The sequence below is a fragment of the Papio anubis genome, chromosome 15, assembly GCF_008728515.1.
Source record: "Papio anubis isolate 15944 chromosome 15, Panubis1.0, whole genome shotgun sequence".
Taxonomy (NCBI): domain Eukaryota; kingdom Metazoa; phylum Chordata; class Mammalia; order Primates; family Cercopithecidae; genus Papio; species Papio anubis.
The window spans coordinates 19,176,525-19,196,880 of record NC_044990.1 but is presented as its reverse complement, the minus strand read 5'-3'; the positions used below and the strand labels follow the sequence as shown (position 1 = coordinate 19,196,880).

The window sequence follows — 20,356 nt, the reverse complement described above, 5'->3', positions numbered from 1 at the left end:
GCCCGGGAAGACTGAAACCCTCACAGGGGTGTGTGTGTGTCTGTGTGTGTGTGTGTCTGTGTGTGTGTGTAAACAGCTCTATTGAGGAATAGCTGATGTATAATCTGCACATATTTAGAATGTACAGTTTGGTAAGTTTTGACATGTGTATACTTGTGAAACATCACCACACTCGAGAATGAACATTATTCATCACCCTGAAAAGTTTCCTCCTGCCCCCCAGAAGGGCTTTTTAAAAAAATTTTTATTTTGAAATTTTTTCAAGTAAGTTTGAAGAATAAAAAAAACTTTTATGTCCCCATTACCCAGATTCACCAGTTTTTGACATTTTGATAATTTGCTTGCATCCTTTATGTATGTATATATGTATATATGTGTATATGTCTATATTTATAGGTACTTACATTTGTGCACACAGACACGGTTCCCCTGCCAACCCAGTCAAGGGTAGCTTTTATGAGTGGTGCTGCTGTAGTCATTAATGCTTCAATGTGTATTTCCAAAGAACAAGAATAGTCTCTTATGGATCTGTAGTATAGCCATCACATTCAGGAAAGTTACTGTTGTGTTTTTGTTGTTGTTGTTGTTGTTGTTTTTGAGTCTCGCTCTGTTGCCCAGGCTGGAATGCAATGGCGTGATCTTGGCTCACTGCAACCTCTGCCTCCTGAGTTAAGTGATTCTCCTGCCTCAGCTTCCTGAGTAGCTGGGATTACAGGCACCTGCCACCATGCCTGACTAATTTTGGTATTTTTAGTAGAAACGGGGTTTCACCATGCTGGCCAGGCTGGTCTCGAACTCCTGACCTTAGGTGACCTGCCCACCTTGGCCTCCCAAAGTGCTGGGATTACAGGCGTGAGCCACTGCGCTTGGCCAGGAAAGTTATTGTTAATACAATATTTTTTATTTCATGTTCCAGTTTTGTCAGTTTCCTAATAATCTCCTTAATAGCAAGGACATTTTTCTCCTTGTACAGAATCCATTCCAGGGTTGTACAGTGCATTTGAGCATTACCTTTCTTGAGTTACCTTTGCTTTGAACATTTCCTTAGCCTTTCTGAGTCTTTCATGCCATTGACACCTTGGAAGAAACCAGACCAACTATTTTTAAAGTGTCCAAGGGTTTTGAGTTTTGAGCCAGTGTGTGAATGTGATCTATCTGGGTTTGGGAAAAATGAACAGTTGTGAGTGAGGTGGATACAGTTGGTGGGGAGGAAGTTGGAGGCAGTGGCCTTGTGCTCTGATTCCCACAGGCTTAGGTTGGTGGAAGCCGTGGTTGGGGGAATTGTTGGTAAAATTGCTTGGATAGGGATGGGCCTGGAAAAGAAGCAGAGGTGATGGCAGGGTTCTAATGCTTGTGTTCTGGAAAATTAAAGAAGTAAAGAGCAGGGAGGATTAAAGATAAAACTGGGAAAGGGCTGTTTTATGTCCAGGAGTTGTTATGCATACATTTCTTCTTTCTGCACACTGTGATAGCCCTGAGGGTAACTACTTAGAAAAAAGGTTGTGAAATTTTAGGAGTTTGGGACCCAGTGGCCAGATTGAAATTCAGTGCATGTAGGGCAGTTGCCAATAAAGTCACCCTTGGGTACTTGTTCAAAGCTTTAGATGGAGGAATGTTTGTTCTCCAGCTTTACGGGATTGAGAGTGTGGTGGACCTAATTTAGGGGAAGTTCATGGGCCAATGTCTTTGCAAGTGAAACTAGGCATCTTTCCCCAAGGAGAGAGCATATGAAGACATTCACTTTAAGGACGGGTTTTGAAAGGGGAGGTAATGGTACAACTTACCAACTTTATTATGTTGCCTAGTTATCATTTCTGTAGGTGTGTAACATTTTATCAAGTGTAAGGAGTTACCTCTGAATCTTCTATATAAGAAAGAAAATTTAGGCATGTTTAGTAACATGCGGTAACCTCTGGAATGCAAAATGCATTTATACTTTGTTTTACTAAGTCTGAGTAGAGAACATTTCAGTGTGGGACGTGAGTTGTCTCACCAGTAGTACAGCTTTAGAAGTCATTAGGCTTTCAGTGTTGTAAACTGTTTATCAGTTATATTAAAACATCACAACCTCCTGAGACCAGTGCTCTTACTTGGTTGCTTTGTCAGGAGACTTGCGAATATTGAATCCTTTAAAGTTTTTACAATGTTTTGAGAAGTGGAATTAGTTGAAAATATATCCTATTATCAGAATGTCTGCTGGCTAGGATTTGTTATTCTGTTGTTCTATTTAAATAGAATATGTCATATATTAGATGTTTTCTTAAATAGCCTTAGGTTTTAAATAAAAAGTAAGGCTGGGCATGGTGATTCAACCTGTAATCCCAGCACTTTGGGAGGCTGAGGTGGGAGATTGGCTTGATCCCAGGAGTTCATGACCAGCCTGGGCAACAGAGCAAGAACTTGACTCAAAAAATAAATAAAATAAGATAAGGTAAAATAAAAGGTAGTGAAGACAAAGATGACTTTATCCTCATCCCTGGTCAGGGACCTGGTTCATAATTTAAAACTCTTGCTTCAATTTGAGAATCTATAAAGTAGGATTGATAAACTGTACTGCCTTGGATTGCTTTTGAAAATGTATGTGCCAGGGCCTGCTTTCACATGGTAAGAGGAAAGTCATTTACCTATCATACGCCATGTTTTTCTTTAACTTATACCTAAAGTATTTTAGAGTACTTATTGCCTTATGTAAAATTATAAGATCATATAATCACATTCCCCCCTGTGGAAAATTAAACTTTTTTTTTTTTTTTAAGTGAAAGCAGCTTATTAAAATAAGGGAATGTAGAAGGGCTACTCCAAAGGCAGAGCAACCTAGACTCTCTCTGTAATTGAGTCTAAGCTAATGGAGAATGGAAAAAAACTCTGTTTTATAGCAGAATTTTCTACCTGGCCATACATGAATTTTCTGCTCTTGCTGTCTTGAGTGTTAACAATGGGAAATTGTGGACACTTACACTGAGCAGTACTTAGAATTTGCTGGATTTGCTGAAAAGTAATCCATCAGCATTGGAAGCCGTAAGCAGTATAAAATCATTGATGCACATATTTATTTTTATTTTCTTTAGGTGGAGAAAGAGACCCTTGAGTTAAGAGTTTTTGGATGATGAATTTAGTACTTAATCATTAGTACATTTGTGCATGTCATATTCTAGGTCAAAATAAATTATCAACATGCCACATTTGTGGTAGTTAGATAATGCTTTTATTTCCTCTTTTTTCCCCACTTTGAATCCAGATTAACATAACATGTTAATTTGTGTTTTTCTCAACTCAGTGTGGTCATTCCATTGCATTAAAACTTTAAGCACTTTCGTCTTCACTAATAATCCACTTTAATCTCTCACAATAAAAAGTACTTTCATTTGTACTGACTTACATTTATCCAGTCAAAACTTTATATATTACTAGACTTTTTGTTACTTTTACCTAGCATCCAAAACCATGTTTTATGATTGGTTCGTAAAGAGCTATAGAAAACAGATTTTATTTATTTATTTATTTTTTTTGAGACGGAGCCTCGCTCTGTCTCCCAGGCTGGAGTGCAGTGGCCGGATCTCAGCTCACTGCAAGCTCCGCCTCCCGGGTTCACGCCATTCTCCTGCCTCAGCCCCTCAGCCGCCCGAGTAGCTGGGACTACAGGCGCCCGCCACCTCGCCGGCTAGTTTTTTGTATTTTTTAGTAGAGACGGGGTTTCACCGGGTTAGCCAGGATGGTCTCGATCTCCTGACCTTGTGATCCGCCCGTCTCGGCCTCCCAAAGTGCTGGGATTACAGGCTTGAGCCACCGCACCCAGCCTAGAAAACAGATTTTAATATTGCAATGTATATTGTTAAATTTTCTATCTAATGGATTGCCAGAAATACTCTGTTATATACATAAAAAACTGTATGCATAATTCCTAGTGAGATAGTTATTTTCATTACTCGAAATACTCTCATTGAAACTTGTAATTCTGTGTTCCATTACATGCTTACCAAAAATGATTCCAGGTTGGGGGAGTGGTTGATTCCATATACTCTCAAAATTTCCAAAAAATTTAAAAAGTATTAAATTCCTATACGGTATCATCTGTCACCTCCCTCTGCCAAGTTGCCTACCTAGCCACCATTTAATTTATGATGAGATGAGTACTCTGGCCCTGGGGTTCCCATCCCACCCCCTTTAGTCAGAGTGCTGTTCTTATATTGTATGAATCAGAACTGACCACTTATAATGCATGTTATAAGTGATTGGGTAAGATAGGCAAGCACAATTTTTAAATATTACAAAGCAAAGCATTGCTGCAATTTCTGGGTAAGTTTTCATGAAACTCATGTAGTACCATATGTCTCTTTGCTCTTAGGAATGTCCTGAGTGATTTTTTTTTTTGAAAGCAATATTAGTTTTTAACAGCTTTGATTACATTCCTGGCCTGTTTTCTGTTGGTGGTACTATCAGGCTATGATATGATAATAGTCCCCAGGTGCATGAAATCTTAGAATTGGGACTAGACCACATACCTCCTTTTGGCTTCTTCTGCAGAGGGTCCCCTAGGCTTTGTTTATCTCCAGAGATTAGGAGTCTTTTATTTCTTATTTTTATTTATTGAGACAATCTCACACTGTCACCCAGGCTGAAGAGCAGTGGTTTGATCACAGCTCATTACAGCCTCAAACTCCTGGGCTCAAGCCATCCTCCCACCTCAGCTTCCCAAGTACCTGGGACTACAGGCGTGCGCCACCATGCCTGGCTAATTAAAAAAAAAAAAAAATTTTTTTTTAAAGAGCTGGTGTCTCACTTTGTTGCCCAGGCTGGTCTCAGACTCCTCCTGCCTCAGCTTTCCAAAGTGTTGGGATTACAGGCATGAGCCACCATGCCTGGCCTGGGGAACTTCTTGACCATGGTCCCCGGAACTGGACCCCTTTCTCATTATGGGATGCACTCTAATTTATCAATGTTCTTCTTAAAGTGTGTTAATAAAGAACTCATCTAGTTCTCTAGATATAGTGTGGCCAATTCTGAGTGTAGTGAGACTTTTATTTCCTGTGATCTGGAAATTGTACATTTGTTAGTGCAACCTAAGACTACCACACCTTTTTGTCACTTACAGTGGTTCATATGACACAGTCAGCAAACATTTCTGTGCCTGCCTCCAAACACATTTCCCCATTAAAAGAAAAAAAACTACTGAACTTCCAATTTTATGTTGATTTTTAAACCCAGCATTCTAACTTGTCAGTGTAATTTAATTCTGTTGTTGATTTTATTGGTTATTTTATTTCTTGTTGTTGGCAAGTTTACCGATCTGTCTTCTGGGTTGTCATGTGATACAGACGTAAATGCAGAGGAAAAAAGTTGATTTTCATAGTAGTCAGCAACAGTAATAACTAATGCCCCACATGGTCCCCCGTGTCACTTTTGGAAAAAAGCCTTTGTTCATAGAGCAGCCTTACCAAGGGATAAATGTTTTATGGCCTGGAGAGAAATGCATCTCAATATAATGGCTGTGTTATTTTTCAGAAGCCAAGTTTGTTTTCTTTCCCCTTTAACTGTATTTCATTTTTTTTTAAAAAACATTCCCATTGGAGAACTTAGAGAAAGGTGAATAAATGCAAATCAGGTGGTTTTGTTTTGATTTATTCGTACCTTTGATAAAAGGAATTGATTCTGCTGAGAATATGACTGTTTAAGAGTGTTGCTGTAGCAGACTTGCTGTCATAAATTGATTGGCATGGGCTTAAACCTTTGAATCACACCCTGGAAGCAGATAGTACTTTAAGAAATCTCTAGTCTGGAATTGTTTCTTACAGAGCAGGACTCTCTTCTTCTTCCATGCTTACTTATAGTGATCCTTAGGGAATGGGCAAAATAGGAGTAAATTTGGAAAATAATTTTTAGGGGATTGGAATCTGAGGAATAATGATAAAAAATAGTTTAACTTTGAAAAACCATGTTATGCCAGTCATAGAGCCGTGTGCTTTCTGTGTACTATCTCATCACAGGCTCAGGCAATGGTGGAATTATGTCGAACAGGCAGGAGGCTTGGTGATTTTTGTTTGGATTTTCTTTGGCTTGGGAAAGACAGATTTGCCTTTTGCCAGAAAAGAAACTCCTTCAGTGAGCTAGCACTTCAAAGTTGATGTCTCAGAATGTGGTGGAGATGCAGCCAGTTCACCTGAAGGTAGTGGTGGTGGTTAAATAAACACCCCCTCTATAAGTCTACCTTTTCCTACAGTTACGAAATTTGAGATTTTTTTGTTTGTTTTAATGTTTATTGGTAGAAATAGATCATCAATGCATTCTTTGTGTTTATATAAACTGCGTTCTCTTAAAGGTTTTTGTTTTCATTGGAGATTTTTAGCCTCCAAGTGAACTTAACATATTATCTATGCAATTGATTCTTTATAGACTTTTTTTTAGATCTTAAAACTAAATTTGAGAAACCATGCATATTGTATACCTTATTTAATAATCCAAAGAATTGTTTGCACTTTCAAAAAAGTTACAAAAAGGCTGAACACAAGTTAAATAACCTGTATGTCCTAAATTTTCCATTACTGAATAGATGCTTGTTCAGTGTTATATATTGCTTGCTTTCTAATAAGTCAGATTGTCAGAGATGCTTCAGTAAATTATCTCTATATTAAAATGATATCTGAATCCCCTTTCTCTCTGAGATGATCTTGCCAATATTAAACATTGTGCCATATGCAGTTTTAGCCGAAAAGCTTAAATAAGAACCAGACTTGTAGACTGAATCTTTTAACCTTAAAATTATATACCTATATATGCATACATGATATGCTGTATATTAAATTTAACATTTCAAGTAACGTATGTATAGCAAACATTCAGCCAAATACTCTTTCATGAAAAGGTATTATTCTTAAAAAGTTAATGAAAAGCTTATTTAGATAGAAATGTCTAGACATAAGTACTAAGCCTGTGAAACTTGAAAGTAAAGTCTGCTGTGCTATTAAGAAAAAGAAGATTGGTTTTTAACCTATTGAATTGTGCAGAGACAAAAGTGCTTAGCATGACAAAATTACCAAAATAAAAACATTTTAGACGTTATTTGGTTCTAGCAATGTTAATTATTTTGTGTTTCTGGATAATTTAACATTTATATTTTTAAATTTTATATAAATTTCCTCTTTATAGCAAATTTTAAAAAGCACACAAAAATAGTTCCAACTATGTATAATCGGTTATTTTTCATCCTAGTTAGCTCATCACAAGTAACTAAGCAAAACAATGCTTAAACATTCAGTTCTACTAAAATACAATATTTGAGTAGATCCCATCACTTTACCCATTGTTTGCTATGTTGGACCCTAAAACAGGCTGCTGACAGATCGGGCAAGTGAAATTCTCTGAGAGCCATCGGTCAGTACAATGAATATGAAATTCATGCATGCAGGGTAATTGCCTGAGCTTGTTTCCAGTTATGTAATCACTGATAACAAGCACTAAGGATTTTACGTAGTTCACTATCAATACTGTTATGCTCTAGCACCGGGTGGAAAGATTATCAGTCTGCTCTTTGGTTCAATCATGTATTCGGGCAGGCGTGATGGCTCTTGCCTGTAATCCTAGCACCTTGGGAGGCTGAGGTGGGTGGATCACCTGAGGTCAGGAGTTCAAGACCAGCCTGGCCAACATGGTGAAACCCCATCTCTACTAAAATACACAAATTAGCCAGGCATGATGGCGGGTTCCTGTAATCCCAGCTACTAGGGAGGCTGAGGTGGGAGAATAGCTTGAACCCGGGAGACGGTGATTGCAGTGAGTCGAGATCGCACCACCGTACTCCAGCCTGGTTGGCTGAGCGAGACTCACATCTCCAAAAAACAACAACAACAAAAAAGAGAGAGCAAGGGGAAGAATAGGTAGTGTTCCAGTTTGACTAAATCATTTGAATTTTGCAACTACATGCTACCCCTATTGTCACTGTTTCAGGTATGAGGTGAGTGGTCTCATTTACACCATGCATTTCAGTGCTATCTCCTTGGGCCTGCCTGTCTTGAGAGGAACCTTCCCTGTGCTGGCTGCTGTCTAACTGTAGCTAAGTTACTCAGTTCTGAGTGCATCTCTGGTAAATGCTGACCATTTCTCTGAAGCTCTGACTTGGAGAACTAGAGCTTCTCTCTAATGGTTGAGTCCTCCATTAGAGTACTAGGTTCTCCAGACCCAGTCATAATCTGCCTTAAAATTGACCAACGAGCCACTGATGATGGCTCAACAAGCTCATTCTCAGAAATCCTAGGAAGAATTCTGATGCTAACATAGGTTTGAATACATGACCGCTCTAAACAAGAAGTGATTTGGCAGAAGCCCCCATTATTGCTTTGAATAGTGACCGTATTTTCTGTTAGCCCTACTCTGGATGAGTTCTGTCTGCAATACTATCCCGATCTCTGTTTTCTCCAGGATGGATCCTTCTCACTTGAAGGTCTAGTGTGATTGTTGGATGTTGTGGTACAGCAGTTGAGGATCTGCTGGATTCTTCTTCTTCTACTGTTATTCTTGACACAAGTCTTGAATTAGAGAATGGGGTATATGCAGTACCTCTGTGTTCTCTATCTTGCTCTAAAAAGACTTGAGTTGTACCCCTCCTCCTAACAGATCTTCTGGTGGTTTGCTGGTATTGGTCTACTTTCCCTTTGTGAATTATGATAAACAGTGCCACTCTGTCTCTTGAATTGGTGAACGACTTTGGCTACTGAAGGTAGATCTTATTGGCCTTAATCTTTGGTTTGTATTTCTTACTGTAACATTACCTCTAGCTCCATTTTCCCAAACATGTGCTGCTTTAAACCGTTGCGCCTCCCTTTGCCTGAGTTTGCTACCACCTGACTGGTTTGTATGACTACTGAAATTAGTGTGTGAAGCACTAGCTCTGGGAATGCCAGCTGATCCCCCAATTCCAGTTCTTAATCTTCCCAATGTTGAGAAAAATCCTTCAGCTGAATTTTTCCCCCTTGAAGCAAGACTAGTCCTTAGAACGTTGGAACTACCACCATTGAAATTCACTGAAATTTGGCTTCTTGTTTGCCTAGCCACAGGACTAGTTGACTTTTGTTGCCTATTTGTAGTATGATATCTGTTACTATCTGAAAGTGGAATGTTTGTATAATCTCCATGAATTTCAAATCCTTTATTTTCTTGATTTATGTGGATTTGCAGACTAAACTGAAACTCTCCACTGTTCGAGTTTGTTTGACTCATAGCTCTCCAATTTTGATTCTCATTTTGTCCATTTCGAGTTGCATTTCCTGTGCCCTGAAAGGTGTTCAACTATTCTGGAAGAGAATATTCATTTGAACTTTCTCCGGGAACTTCTGAGTCTCTGTAATTTGTTCCTTTTATTTTATTTTATTTTATTTTTTTGAGACAGAGTTTCACTCTTGTTGCCTAGGCTGGAGTACAATGGCACGATCTTGGCTCACTGCAAACTCCACCCCCCAGATTCAAGCGATTCTCCTGCTTCAGCCTCCCGAGTAGCTGGGATTACAGGCATGCACCGCCACACCCAGCTAAGTTTTTGTATCTGTTTAGTAGAGATGGGGTTTCACTATGTTGGCCAGGCGGGTCTTGAACTCCTGACCTCGTGATCCACCCACCTCAGCCTCCCAAAGTGCTGGGATTACAGGCATGAGCCACCACGCCCGGCCAATTTGTGCCATTTCTCAAGTCAGGCTGAGATACTAGTTGTTCGTTGACCCCATCTAACCGCTGTTGCAGTTCTTCTGATAATTATTTCTCTGGGGGAGCCTAAAAGATTATGGTCTCTCATAAGCTGATAATCTTCATCATTGAGTTAATTAATAAACTGCTAATAGGCCTTTTCTCTGTGGAGATGCTCTTGCTGCCATCTTCTCCTATTTTCACAATGATTACAGTCTTGAGATAAGGTTTCTTCACCACCACCATCTGATCTAGATCTAGACTGATTCATCCTGAGATTCCTGGCTTGCTTATTTTCCTTTCAACATTCTTTTAACATAAGCCATGGTATCCATCCTTCAATTGTTTGTGCCTTTTTTGAGAGCTGCCCATCTTTTCCCAACTCAAATCCAGGCCTGTTGGTCTTCAGGGTTCTTAGTTTTAACTACTGTACTGTTCTTGGTTTCATAACTCTGCTGTTCAGTAAAATAGCAATTATTGTCCTCTCTGCCCTTATCACTCGGCTTAGCCAAGTCATCCACCAGAATACAATCCTGTTCTGTGGAACAGCTCTTAGGAGCTTGGAAGAAGAAAGTTGAGTGGGTATTTTAGTATGAATTGATAGTATTCCACATGTACATCTAAAGTTTTCAGGGCCAGGTGTCATGGCTCATGCCTGTAATCCCAGCTCTTGGAGGGGAGTGTAGGGTGAGATGGGAGGATCCCTTGAGTCCAGGAGTTTGAAACCAGCCTGGGCAACATGGTGAAACCCCTTTGCTACAAAAATTAGCAGGATGTGTGGCACATGCCTGTTGTCCCAGCTACTCTGGAGGCTGAGGTGTGAGGATCACTTGAGCCTGGGAGGCGGGGTTGCAGTGAGCCGAGATTGCGCCACTGCACTCCAGCCTGGGTGACAGAGCCAGGACCATGCCTTAAAAATAAATAAATAAATAAATAAATAGGCCAGGCGCGGTGACTTACACCTGTAATCCCAGCACTTTAGGAGGCCGAGGCGGGCGGATCACGAGGTCAGGAGATTGAGACCATCCTGGCTAACATGGTGAAACCCCGTCTCTACTAAAAATACAGAAAACTAGCCGGGCGTGACGGCGGGCGCCTGTAGTCCCAGCTACTCGGGAGGCTGAGGCAGGAGAATGGCGTGAACCTGGGAGGCGGAGCTAGCAGTGAGCCGAGATCGCGCCACTGCACTCCAGCCTGGGCGACAGAGCAAGACTCCGTCACAAAAAATAAATAAATAAATAAAAATAAAAAATAAAAGTTTTCAGGTCTTGCACTACTGTAGAAGAAATATCTAGAAAGGCAGATGATGTGATTTTGGCAAGCGTGTCACCTGTTGATTTCTATTTTGCCAGTGAATGCATCAGGCCTGAGGTATGTGTGAGATCTGGACTTCTCCATTTCTTGTTTCTGATCACCTGAGGCTTGCACTCTGGAGCTTTTCCTTGTCTTCAGAGAATTTTTAGTGTGGTACATCTCCTTTGTTGTATTACAAACAACGTACAGAACACTTAATGCTTTCATTGGTTAGGAATCTCTGAAATTAAAAAGGAAATACCATGTTAGTTTTTGCCTTCTTATTTATTGTTCAACATTGTTACTTAAAACTTTTTCCCTATTTTCAGGTCATGTCCGCCCCCTGCCCCCCAACATGTTTGGTATTCTTTCTATCCACCTGTTCCTTCACCCAAATATAGTTAGGAGAGGAGTGCTGACCTATTAAGGCTTGTGTACTGTGGCTCTGTGTTTCTATTAGATGAGACTGAGTTCCTTTTCTGGCTCCTAGATGCTGGGGACATATTACCTGGTCACAAGAATGTGAGTTCTGATGATTTCCCACCCTTCTCTCTTTTAATGGTAAACATTCTTAGTAACTTTTCACCTTTCTTTCTTTTTTTTTTTTTTTTTTGAGATGGAGTTTTGCTCTTGTTGCCCAGGCTGGAGTGCAATGGCCCGATCTTAGCTCAGTGCGACCTCCGCCTCCTGGGTTCAGGCGATTCTCCTGCCTCAGCCTCCCGAGTAGCTGGGATTACAGGCATGCGCCACCACACCCAGCTAATGTTGTATTTTTAGTAGAGACGGGGCTTCTCCATGTTGGTCAGGCTGGTCTCAAACTCCTGACCTCAGGTGATCTGCCCGCCTTGGCCTCCCAGAGTGCTGGGATTACAGGTGTGAGTCACCGTGCCCGGCCTTTCACCTTTGTTATTGGTCAGAGATAGATTGTTCCCTAAACCGTCATTTCTCTGTTATCCCATTAGAAATTCATGCAGAAATTAATACTTTCGTATCATATTTTAAAATATCTGTTCAGTTATTTCTATTTCGAGTGACTTGTATCCAGCAGGGTGGGTGTGGGGAGGTTTTGTTTGTATTTGCATGTTGGCGTAAAGATGCTAAAGCGTGAGGGCTATCCATTGAAAAAGGAGCCCCAGGAAGCTCACAGGAGGTGAGTTGCAATAGAGCATTGTTTCCTGGTTCCTTGCTCCTTTCTCCATCTGTCCCTTTTGCTCTGGCTCCCAATCTAGACTGCCATGTAGTGCCAATTTTTCTTTTCATTCCTTGGTCTGCTTCAGGTCTTAATTTTATTGTGCCGCCTTCCCTTCACACCCCTTGCACGCAGCCTCACGGATCAACTCTGTCCTAAGCAGAGAAACACAGCTTTGTCTCCCTCTTGTATTTCAGTCTTGTTCTGCCCTATAGTAGCTTCTGATACCTCCAGCGTAAATACAATTGCTCATCATGGCCTTTTCAGGCCACTCCTGCTGCTGCTTCCTGTGAGTGTACCAATAGACTTCTCACTCTTCTCCACATGCGTTTGTCCCTCCACGGTCCCTCTTCTTCAGACCTTTTTCCTGTCTGCTTCATTAGATGAGCATCGTCTCATCCTTCAGACTCATTTCCTTTACAGAACTTTTCAGAATACCTGGTTTAGTTCTTGTCTTTTTAATTTTTTCTCTCTCCTTCATACATCTTTAAACATTAGTCCCTTTGCAGCGCTCTCTGACTTAATTTTCTGTTGTGTGCCAAGGCATTCAATATTCTTTTTTTGTGTTTTAATTTTTTTTTTCATTTAAAAAAAAAAAAAAACCCTCCTTACTATCATTCCCAGATATTCTTGTCTCAGCTAAAGATACTTGTTTTTCATTTTGAGTAAATATTCCAAGTAACTAAAGCTCTTTCAAATTTAGGAAGAAAGTGTTTTTCCTTTCCCTTCCTATCCCACATCCGGTTTATCAGCAGTGCTGTCATCTTTATCTTCAAAATATATCCAAGTTCCTTTACTTCTTACTGCTTCCACTTCTGTGTCTGGTTCAAGCCCCTGTAGTTTCTCTGCAGGTTGGTTGCTCTGTCTCCTAACTGCTTTTCCTGCTTCTGCCCTTTCTTTTGCAGCCTGTACTCAGCAAGGCCAGACGGATCCTCTGCTCCAAACTTCCCCTGGCTGCCTACCTCCCTCAGCCTGAAAGCTGAGGTTCCCGCAGCAGCCTGCAAGCCTCTTTATTATAGCCCAGCCCTCCTGACCTCATTTTCCTCTCTTTCATGTCTCTCTGGTCACTTGGCCTCCTTTCATGCCATGCATCCTTCTGCCTCAGGGCTTTGGCAATATCCCTTGCCTCTCTTTGGAACACTGTTCCCCAGGTGTCTGCCTGGCTACTTCCTTCACCTCACCTTGCTCACTCAGATGTCACCTTTTCAAAGCAATTTTCCTTGACTTCATTGTTGATAATCACAGCCTCCCCGCATGCCCGGTATATGCTATGCACTGTCCCCTCTGCTCTGCTCTGCTCTCTCTGTCTGACTGACTGACTGACTGTCTATCTGTCTGTCTATCTATCTATCTGATCTATCAATCAATGTATGTATTATGTATGACGGAGTCTCACTCTCACCCAGGCTAGAGTGCAGTGGTGCAATCTTGGCTCACTGCAACCTTCCCCTCCTGGGTTCAAGCGGTTCTCCTGCCTCAGCTTCCCGAGTAGCTGGGATTACAGGTGCGCACCACCATGCCCGGCAAAATTGTATTTTTAGTAGAGATGGGGTTTCACCATGTTGGCCAGTCTAGTCTCCAACTCCTGACCTCAGGTGATCCGCCTGCCTTGGCCTCCCAAAGTGCTAGGATTATAGGCGTGAGCCACTGCGCCTGGCCCCCTCTGCTTTTTTCTTGTAGCACTTGTTGACACCTACCCCCAGTGTGTATTCTTGTCCATCTCCCCCACCATAGAGCACAGGCTCCACAAGGACAAACATCCTCTATTTTTTTCATTCTTTTGAACCCACATGGTAGTAGGTGCTCAGCAGTTGTTTGCTGCATGAATGTGCTTTTTACCTACCTCTGCATTCACTGTGTGCTTTTCTGCCTTACTGGAGCGATGGGAGTGATCATTGGGATCTTCTGGTTTTTTGCTTACCACTTATGCCATGTCTTCTGGAGCTTGGCAAAGACCTTCTCTTACTGTGTACATTGCTTTGCCTCCTAGCTACTTCAGCATGGTTTTCAAGCTAGGAAGGGGTGAGCCTTTCAGGAGAAGCTTTATAACAAAGTGTGTTAAATAACTGGTCTTATTTTATACACAGTTTAAATCCAGCCAGGCCCTGGATGAGGATTTGAGAGGATCTCTGTGCTCTGTAGTTCTGTGGATTAGCATTTGGCTTTCATTGTTTTCTTTTAGCCCTGACTTTCTGGTTCACGTTTGTTTAAATAGTCTTGAGTGTTTCAGAGGCTGAGGTGGTTGGAAGGTTGGCCACCAGATAAGGGGAGCAGCATCGCTATTCTTGTGCTTTCTTCTCTGCAGGGCCAAGAGATCTTCCACTGTCTGTGCAGTGTGAGAAAGTTGCTAGTGTTGTTCTCAGTAACAAAATCTTCTATGTGAAGGTTTGCTGTCCCCTCAGTTTCTTAGTTTTCCTCTTTACAAAATGAAACGTCATTGACCATATTTTCAGGCTGCTTACAACTCCAGTGACCTTGAGTCCTGTAGGTCCCTCTTGCTGAGTAGAAAATTCAGATGAATTAAATTGTGTTGCAGAATCATGCTTTGAAAAGAGGTCCTAATCCCTGCAGTGTTCTTGACTTTCTGAAGAGGACTGAGCTCATGGTCAGCATGTTTCCTGATGGTTAAACATATCTAGCTTTAAAATTTCCAGCTGCTAGAGGAGATGAAGATGATAAGCAAGCACACAGCAAACTGTTTGGCTTTTAGATGCATCCTGGCCTGGCCGGGTGGACTTGCACAGAACTGCTGGTGCCAGGTTAGTTCCCTGGGACTTTTCCAACATTTGTCTCTGTATTGAGTTTTGTCCTTATTCCTGAAATAGAGTAGCCACTGGAATCAGGAACCAGAACTGCTGGAAAATACCTTTGCAAGTCACTGTGTTGCATGGTAGAGGAAAGGCAACTGCCAGTAGTTAAAATACCGGGTTGAGTGCTAGTTTTTTCACCCTTTATTTTTTCTCTTTAAAGAGAGGTCTGATTTACTTTCTTCTGTCTGTTAAAGCTCTTCACAGGCTCTTAGAAAAATAAGCCATTTAATGGTACCAGCTGTGAGGACCCAACTTCAGTTCCATGAAAGCCGCCTGGTAGTTCTGGTCACAGGGTCCTGATGGAAGACCGTGTAACTGCTGCTAGGCAGTCAGCTGGAGGGCTCTGGTGTGGCTCACGCTCGTGTTTGTTCAAGTGACCTGAATGTGCTTCCTCTTTGGGGACCTGTTTCAAATGCACATGCTGACGCCGTAATCATCCACTAAACCAAATGAGAGTCAGGAAATTCAAATTCGTGGGGCCTGTGACTTGGCCACAGTCCCTGTACACATAAAACAAGGTCTTAAATCAGAGAGACCACCATCTAGATTAACACTCAAACTGCAGATGGGGGCTGGAGCGGCTCTTGGTGTGGGAACTGCAACTTTGAAGTTCCAGACTTTGATGTGATTAACATTTCAGACTTACAGTCCTTTCTGTGTGGTAACTTTTTTGTTTTCTTTAAACACCAAACTGAAAATAAAAATTGATTTAGATTAGGGATGTTGGAGAAGCAGATCGTAAAGGGAGAAGGCCTCTTGCAAACCACATGTAACTATGTCACATCCTTATGTGCCTCAGGAAGAGAGAGATGACAGACTAGTGACCTTTCACCATATCTCTTTTACTTCTAACCGTTCTCACAGAGATCCTGCCCTCCAACACATACACCACCCCCAAAAAGAGGACACTTTTGACTTTGCTATCTCTTATTGACCAAGTGATAATCCTGATGGAGAAATAGGGTTTACAGGCATGAGGTGTTCTTTTTCACCCAGATTTCAAGGTTTAAATACTGGAGATCATCTGACAGCCTTCAAATTGTGGCTGATTAAAGTTTAGTTCTTCACCTCTATCTTGCTGGTGAAAGGAATACGAAGACAGGGAGAGCAGTTTGTGGGTCATTCCTCTTTTAAAATGTTGCTGTTAAAATCGTAGATCAGCTGATACACAGTAGCCCTCCTTTACAAGAGGGAGATAGTTCCGGGACCCATAGTGAGTGCCTGAAACTGTGGATAGTATCAGACCCTGTGTATACTACATTTTTCCCTGTACCTACATACCTATGATAGTTTATACATTAGTCAGAGTAAGAGATTAACAACAATAACTAATAATAAAACAGACCAATAATAACAGTATACTGTAATAAAAGATAGATGAATGCAGTTTCTCTCTCAAAATATCTTACCTAGGCCGGGCGCGGTGGCTCAAGCCTGTAATCCCAGCACTTTGGGAGGCCGAGACGGGCGGATCACGAGGTCAGGAGATCGAGACCATCCTGGCTAACACGGTGAAACCCCGTCTCTACTAAAAAATACAAAAAACTAGCCGGGCGAGGTGGCGGGCGCCTGTAGTCCCAGCTACTCGGGAGGCTGAGGCAGGAGAATGGCGGGAACCCGGGAGGTGGAGCTTGCAGTGAGCTGAGATCCGGCCACAGCACTCCAGCCTGGGCGACAGAGCGAGACTCCGTCTCAAAAAAAAAAAAAAAAAAAAAATCTTACCATATTGTACTGCAAGTAACAAAAAGGTGGAAGGTGAGAACTCAGGGAAGGACCACTGTACATGGAATTGACATCAAGGAAACAAGAAATGTGCCTGGGATGATAAAATTTCTTGGCCACTGAAATTGTTGGGCCAGCCTTCTTTTTGAAAGAAATCTCCCTAGGCACGCTTGCGCGCGTTTGTGTACGTACATATGTGTAACACACACATAAGTCTCTTCTGTTTTCTTCCTTAAGGTTGAAAACCTGAGGTGTCATCCTGATAATTTCATGGAGACACTGCAACATTTTTTCCATCATACATGGCACTTTCTCTTCATAGCTGTGTCTATGATATGCTGTCTGCCTGCTGTGCTCTGTCCATTTGAGCTTTCTAAAACCCTGTAGGAGAGGTGGGGAAGCCTGGATTTTGTTGGGGAGATCCAAGGTCTCCATGGCATGACAGCTGATAAATGGAAGATGGATAACTGTAACCCTTGAGTCAGTGCATTTTCTGCTGGCCCTCTCAGTCTACTGACCCTGTCTTCAGTAGGCCTGTAAAAAGGCAGGGCAAAACCTAGCCCTCTAGTAGAGTTTTTATTTTTATTTTTGTTTGTTTGTTCATTTATTTATTGAGATAGAGTCTCACTCTGTTGCCTACGCTGGAGTGCAGTGGCGTGATGTTGGCTCAACCCACGACTCCTGGGCTCAAACAGTCCTCCCACCTCAGCCTCCTGAGTAACTGAGACTAAAGGCATGCACCACCACGCATGGCTCATTTTTTGTATTTTCAGTAGAGACGGCGTTTTGCCATGTTACCCAGGGTAGTCTTGAACTCCTGGGCTCAAGTGACCCACTCAACTTGGCCTCCCACTGTGCTGGCATTTATAGGTGTGAGCTACCGTGCCCAGCCTCAGTTTTTATATTTTACTGTTGACGTTACTGTAGCTGTGATGGGAGGAGGGAATTAACAGGGCTCATGAGACAGTGCTGAGCACCATCCTCTCTCCCAAACACAGCTTCCGTGTGTTTTAGATGTGTTGTTTCCCTATCATGCCATCCATGTTTAGGGGCACAAGACGAGTCAGGTGAGGAGGGAATGGGCAGGTAAGTCCATGTGAACCCCTCTAGCAGGATTTTGCCCTGCATCGCTGTTTCAAGGACATAGGATACAATTATGGCCTAACTCTTTTAATGTACGAAATCAGCAGAAACGATGAATATTTTTAGCTTCAAATTTGTATTACACACTGAGAACCTTACGTATGATTCTAACTTTATTGGTCGGTCATATCCTGAACTATACACCGTATGTACCTAGTAACCTAGTATTGGTTACAGTGATGCTGTCTTAAGTTTGTTTGTTTTAAATAATGTCTGAACCCACCATAGTGGTAGCACTGTAGCACAGTTTTGGGTAACGAATAAGATTGCATTCTGACATGGTGTCATAAATCATATCTAAAACCCGTGAGGTCACATAGAACTTGTTTATGTAACAGGAGAGAACAAAACTCATTGTTCTGAGAATATATTGCTCACTCATTTTATCCTCAGTCATGATGAGTTTTATAGCCTATGTGCAGTATTGATGCCACTGAATAAGCATTTATTTTTGGTGAAGATATAACTTTTCTCCTAACATTCAGTTGAGAGGTTACAACAACTAAAACTTTGCATTCTGGAATTTATGTACACGTATGTGTATAGATACATGTGGTTTTTAAGGCCTGGCAACCTTAATGAATACTGGTAGAAGATTTTGGCTGTCTTTTAACAGCATTACCACGTGGTTGACCATTTAAATAAGCAGCACTTTATCTTGATGTAGTGAATGCATTTCACTGGTTATTTTGGCAAACCAGGGTATTTGTTGGTTACAAGCATAATTTTCTCAGTTTATGTTATTTTTCCTTCTAGATATTTGTGAGCTATTGTTTTTATAGCCTGTATTGAAAACATGCTTTTTCTTTTTAAAATGGATTGTAGAGCTTTGTTAATAAAAAAATTTAAAATAAAAATGGTAAGGCAGAATGGCTTAGTTATTTTTATATTTTCCTGTAAAAACAGCCTCAGTTAAGTGAGCCACAATGAGCCATGATGTATTTCCTCCATCAGGATGGAAAATAAGCCATTTATTATTTCAGGTCTGACTCACAGTGAACCTGCTGACACTGGGATGTTTTAAAATCATAATCATAAGGAACAGGTTAGGGCAGAAACTTGGACGCTGGGCCTAGGATTACCTGCTTATTACAATGTTTTACAACTTGGATGCTTTAGGTTTTCTGGCACAATGTCCTAAACCTCACACACTAAACACCCCCTTGTTGTACAATTATTGCTTGCTGGTTTTAGATGGTGCCAAATAGACAGATGCCTCATCATAATTACCATTTTTAAAAATTTCACTGTTATAGATATATATAAATAGGTTGTTATCTCCTCTCCCTTCCCTCAGTACAGTATGCTCATGCTTCCACAAAAAGCACCCCGGATGTCCTTAGTTAATAAAGACGGGCAGCTGAGGAGTGAGAGTGTGGCAAGTGGATGCAGCGTGTCCTCAGTGTCGCAGGGTACATAATATTAAATTACATGCGATTGCAAAGGAAAGCAGTTACATCGAATACAGTTGTCAAAATTGTCATAGGGTAATAGATGTGCTTCTTTATCAATACATTACATACTATTTAGTGGTGGGTCACTATAATTTCGAGGTGGAGATGAATAAACAATATTTTGGGTTTTTGACAGCAACTGTAATGTGAAGGCATCCAATTTCTATTGGTGTCAAAGTCACAGGTACTGCCAATACTGTGATGTGTTGCCTACATTCGTAATTGGAAGAAATGCTACATTTTAATGAGTGACTCATAAAAATGTGTTTTTTCCTATCCAAGGTCATGAATCCCTTGAGTTCTGTCCATGGGCTCCAGGTTAAAAACCCTGGACCTTGAGGAATTTTTTTTTCCCACCCTGAAGAATTTCTTTAGGCATGAATTTGAATATATGCAAATAAAGTTTTCCTTGAAGACAATGCTATTCTACTAGCTTTGGTTCAAAAACAGGAAGACATGTTTACTTCTTGTTTTTGTAGTCAGTTCTAATTATCTGTAGTCCAGAATTGAAGAAATTAGCTTTCATTTTCCTGAGAAAATCATTTACTCCTTTGGCATCAAAAGGAGGATGCACTGAAACCTGTATTTTCTGTGGTTTTGAGTAAACAGACTTAAATTTACAAATACTCATGCATAATTCTATGCACACTCTAGTCATATTAATACAGTGTAGACTGATACATATATAGAGATTACATCCTTTCCAAAGTAAGTGTATGCATCTCCTTTGTAAGACAGAAGGAAGAATAAAGAAAGCAAACAAATTAACCTTGTCATGGCAAGCAGAAGGAAAAAGAAGCAGTAGGCTCCCAGTTTGGTATTCTACCCTCCAGATGACTTTATTGCATAATGTGTTTTGTCATCCAAACGTAATTTTATTTCGGGTCTACTGAGCTTCAAAAATTACAAATGATAATGATAATTAATTAAATTTGAGTAGTTTTAATGACATTGAGCTGTGTGCTGGAATGGGAAAATGGCACAATTGAAGGGCATTTACATTGAGTGTCATTGTTTAAAGTTACCCTGATTTGGAGGCCCTTTAAAAATACCAAAAGTCATTGTATTTTAACATT

General features: G+C 41.0%; 1 protein-coding gene and 1 pseudogene across 1 annotated transcript in view; one reads left to right on the top strand and one right to left on the bottom strand.

Moving 5' to 3' along the window:
* Window positions 1-20,356, top strand: part of FOXO1 (forkhead box O1) — a 111,360-nt gene that overhangs the window by 38,080 nt on the left and 52,924 nt on the right. The window lies entirely within an intron of this gene.
* LOC101017467 lies at window positions 7,291-9,988 on the bottom strand (annotated as a pseudogene).